Raw genomic sequence first — 5458 nt, 5'->3', positions numbered from 1 at the left:
CTGACGTCACGTACAGCTGCTGATAAATCCCCGCCTCTAATTGAAGGCCACTGGAGGAGGACGCAGACCAATCAGAGAGCGCAGTCACTTTCACCACTGTGGATGGAACCGCGGAACTGAAATGACTGAGCAAGCAGCCAATGACCAAAGCAATATTGCTTTGGTCATTGGCCATCTATATATATGGTTGGTCATATATATATATATATAGATGGATCTATAGATGAGGGCTGCATTTCACCCGGTGCTATTGGGGGTGTTGTCAAAATTTATGGAATTATTAATGCAAAAATGCAAAAAAAGTACAATCAGGTTTTAATCGACCTGGACTGGCCTCCCCAGAGCCTGGAAGTAAACATAAGCCATTTGTATTTGAAGCTGTTTATTGACACGCTGCCTTAAACACACACACAAATGTTTTTTACAATGAGTACTGAGGCGAAGACGGGGATAAAGTGGCAGTAAGCCCTTCTCCAAATGATGTAACACAAGTGAGGCAAAGTTATTTTAAGCAGTCATTTGTAGCGATGGCAGTTTCGAATGAAAGTGCACTAACATCAAGCCGCCTTCAGCTTTACTGCATGTTGGCCCAGTGAGACCGTGAGATGGGCGAGGCGTTTTGAGGAAGCCAGTGCGTTTAAGACTGATGAAACAGCATTTTAAGATACCACGATGACAGTGCTTATTGATTACAACATATTTGTTTGTAAGTATTACCAATACACCCACGAGAGCATTAGAGCGCCATACATGGTATCTGTAATTTTTGTGTTTAATAATGTCAAAAGAGTGCTAACAGAAAATGGCTACTAAATGTCGTCTAAGGATCTTGGAAAGAAAAACGTCTCGACTTCTTTAAGTTGCTTGAAGACATAGATGGCTTCTTTCACTCCTCTTTCAAGCCATCTGTCTTCTCTGTCCAAAATGGGAACATTGGCGTCCTCGAAAGAGTGTCCTTTAGTGTCCTTTGTCCTTTAGATGCAGATGGACAGCTGAGTCTTGTCCCATCAAGGTAGCTCTTCTATGTTGTGCCAAGCATTTATGAAGTGGCTGTTTGGTTTCTCCAATGTAGAGGTCTGAGCATTCCTACTGTACAGCAGCGGTCCCCAACCCCCGGGCCTCGGACCAGTACCGGTCCGTGAGTCATTTGAGGCTCAGGTGTGAAATGTATGGTTTTCAGGGTTTTTATCGGTTTTCAGCGTTATTTTGTTATTGTTTTTATCGTTAACTCGGTTTTCCTGGGTCTTTTCACGTGTGTTATGAATAAATCTTCTTTTTTTCAGTACCGGTACTAGTTTTATTTTGTTGTATTTATCTGCGACACCTTAAAGGCCGGTCCGTGAAAATAATGTCGGGCATAAACCGGTCCGTGGCGCAAAAAAGGTTGGAGACCGCTGCTGTGCAGCATACACAACGCTGTTAAGTTTGTGTTTAGGAGTTTTTTCTGGGATGAACCAGTTTTTGGCTGAGTGTTTGGCTGGTCTGAAGTGCACCATCTTTGAACAGAGGCGGTGGTTTACGACACCAACTGTCTGCCATCTATAATCCAGTTTTGAGTTCCCTCCCCAGACGTCTTAACGCCCACTCACATCCTGGGCCATCTGACCTCAGGAAATCACATGATAAGGTGGGGCTAGGTTTCACAGTGGGTTCCCTTGAAACCTTGACTGATTGTGACCCACACCCGCATTCACACCTTGACTCGTGTGATTAGGTAGAGGATCAACAGGGGGTCCATGTCCCTCTTGCGGGGACACTCCAATAGGGTTTAAATCTGGGACTCTTCACCCTTTGACCCTCGAACTGAAGAAGCTTCTCAGATGAGAGGTGAAACATCTTCAAGCAACTTAAAGAAGTCCAGATGATTTTCTTTCCAAGCTCCTTAGGTTGCGATGACCTGGATGACTGAGAACCTTCACAGACACTATTAAATGTCATATCACTGCACATTTCATAAACCTAGAATAGAAAAGCCATTGTCCTTCAGTAGATTTACCAGTTTCTGTGCATTGACACCTGCACCCCCCATTTATTAAATGAAAAACTGTCTAGTATCTTTTAAATAAATATATTGAACAGCAATATAGGGGAAAAAACCAATGCACCAGTTTACCCAACTTATTCTAATGCAGTGGTTCCCAAACATTTTTTGCTAGGCCCCCCTTTGTTTTTACAATAACCCCCCTCTCCACCACAAACACATCCTCCAACCACACACACCACGTTTTGTTTTCAAACTCCATTGCGGTTCATTTTACACCTCGAACCTTTTGTAAACAATGAAACACATAAAAGTAAACTGTAATAAATCACAGGTAGCAATAAAATAAAGTACTACCTCTTTTAAATAATAGAAAAACAAACCATCTTTATGGTGTAATTATTTTACATGTAGTTGTTTTGTTTGTTTGTTTTTTACTGTGTAAGAATATTCAACATTGCATTTTAAAAAAATGGGTTTAACAACATAAATTTGGACAGCCCAGTTCTATTACCTTGGCACCACCGTTGTGCAGCCAAAGGCAAGATATGCTTCATCATATTTTCTAGTCTTTGGCTTGGAAGGACGTTGGTTTGGAAGCATATTTGGCGATGCTTCATCTTCTGCTTTGCGTTTGTAGGAGCCCCATTAAAAATCTGTCCATTATGCTAGCAGTGTCCAACCATATAGGGCTCCCCTTGCGCCCCCCACTATGGGAACCACTGTTCTAAATTTTTTTAACACACACTGTAATTATAGTGCTAGTGTCATAGATTTGGACACTTATTCAAACTTTCACAGTTATCAAGATAATTACACTATTTTAAATGTTTATGTTGTGCCCTGATGATCCGGTTTTACCTCTGATGTGCTTTGGCACCAAACATGCTGTAAACAGTATGAGAGACAGCAATGACGATGGAGGGTGACATTTTTTGCCAGTTGTGCATTTGACCCATGACATTGTAGGTCAGGAAAGCTGATGCTTTTCCGTATATGCCAGCATAAAACACTTTAACTTTAACATACTTAAAGTATGGGACACAGGCCAGCGTTGTCTCCATCTTTGACCTCGCTTGATTTCTCAGTGCTTTTTATTTCTGATATGATGACAAAGTTACGGATCTCCTGAGAGAGCTTTTTGGATCAAAAATAAATTTGCCTTTTTGATCACAACAGCTGAAGCGTCGAGAGCTAGTACTAATCCAGAAATGACAACAAAGAACAGAAGTTTGACAGAAGCAGCAGAAAATGAAACAAGCACCAGAAAGAGGGCTGAGATTTCTCTGCCTGGTAATAACACGTGTAAACAGCAGACAGAGTGGAAGACATGGCTGTTTAGTGGGGTGGTTGTAGCTCAGGTGGCAGAGTGGATCAGCCACTAACCAGAAAGTCGGTGGTTTGATCCCAGGCTGCTCCAGTCTGCATGCCAAATATCCTTGGGCAAGATACTAACCCCATGTTGCTCTCCGATGCATCCATCGGAGTGTGAATGTGTATGAATGTTAGATACTCAGCACTTAAGCTTAGAAGTGCTTGTGTGAATGGGTGTGATTGGGTGAATGAATTAGCTGTATAAAGCGCTTTGAGTGCTCGGACAGAGTATAAAAGCGCTATATAAGAACCAGTCCATTTACCATTTACCATGTTAAAGAACATAGAGCATATATAAAAGACACACTCTAGATCTGAGAAGTGCTGTCATTACAGTGCATTAAACCTGAATTCTTTCCAAAAGCCAGCAGGGGGCAGCTCCTAACGGATTAGGATTAATTAAATCTCATTGTAAAGAAGTACGTGGCATTCAGGCATCTACTGCCTGTGATTTAGAACAAGCACTTTGTGGATAAGTTGTATTGTATTGTTTGGTATACAGCATGAGGATTACTTTGTAATTGATGGTCACCTCTGGACTTAAAACAGAGGGTAAACTTCAAAGTAACGTCGTGATTAACACATCACTACCATATGAGACTTCAGTAGGTCAGGATCAGAGCCAACACTCGCTTGTCATGTCCATCTTTTATATACAGTCAGTGTCAAGGATCAAAACACATAATTAACTTACTTTAACAGTGAAGACCAACAGATGCTTAATACATGCAGTAATTACCAACAATGTTGCTATTTTTTTGTTTTTCTTTAGTGCTGTTGCTGTTTTCCACCTTCATCTGCTGTTGTTGTTATTATTATTATTATTATTATTATTATTATTATTATTATTATTCATCTGTCCCGTGGTTGTCACTATAATTCTTTGTTCACGAGTGGTCTTCCATGTCCTCCTCATTTGCTGCAGCATCATCATCACAGACAGCTGATGATGAAGATCATCAGGAGTGTTAAAGCTACATTCATCACACATGTCTACTAAACTGCAGCACAGGAAATACTGTAATACTCAAAGGCTTGTTTAACCCCCTTTGGGTAAATGTTCTTCCTCAGTTATACCCAGTAACCGACAATAATCAGTGATGATTCATTATTTTCATTTGTTATCAATAAATCTTACAAAGTTATCCTTCTGATAGGGATTGTATTTGTACTGCCAGATGAATGAACTTATTTTATGTATTTTATGACTACTGTTCCTTTTATTAATTGTGTTTTTTGTAAGGTGACCTTGGGTTTCTGAAAGGCGCCCTCAAATAAAATGTATTATTCTTAAATGTATTATGAAGAAACAAACAAAAATCAAAACAAGTGCTAATCGAATGAATGTAACCAAGCTAATTTAACTGCCAGTGAATAGGGTCTTTCACTCTGGTTTTCCCTGCCCTCTAGTGGATTTCTTGGTTAAGGGTTGAGGAAACATGAAGTTATATTACATTATATGCACACCTTTGAAACTGCTCAGGAATTTAATGGCAATACCGTCAAGCTTGTATAATTTTTCCTTGGTTCTAATAAAGTTTATTCAGTCAAATTACTAGTATCACATTCATATCTCATATGTCCCCTTTAAAGCTTCTCTTCAGGTTGATGTCATCAGAGGTTCGACTAGACATCCACACGTTAGACGAAACATGCTTCTTCTCCTTAAAATATATTTCTTGTCAGAGGTTGCTAATAAGACTATAAAATATTCAGACAAAAAAAGCATCTAAACTTGTGAAGGAAAAGGTGGAAATTACATGTAGTGAGCTGGTGATTGAACTTTTAACACAAAGCTCTTGTCCCTTGCTGAGAGTCTTTTTTAGTATGTCTTAGACCAAGTGCACAGATGTCAAGCTGCTTGATGTGGAGTTACAGGCATTGAAATCAAAAGTTCTAAGCAGCAGCACTTTATAATCAGCACAGACTCTAAATATCTACTTACATAAGAAACACTCCAGCTTCTAAACAGCCTGTGTTTCTTTTTATGAGGTTCCACTGAAATTTGAACTCAGATCATTGGATTCAGAGCGCCGGGAGCTACTCGTTACACCACTAATGGCCCGCTCAGGTTTGGTCTTCTTTATAAAGGCAGAACACGTT

Source organism: Neolamprologus brichardi, chromosome 17, assembly GCF_056152115.1.
Source record: "Neolamprologus brichardi isolate AB-2024 chromosome 17, ASM5615211v1, whole genome shotgun sequence".
NCBI classification, from domain to species: domain Eukaryota; kingdom Metazoa; phylum Chordata; class Actinopteri; order Cichliformes; family Cichlidae; genus Neolamprologus; species Neolamprologus brichardi.
This window is presented reverse-complemented; position numbering follows the sequence as displayed.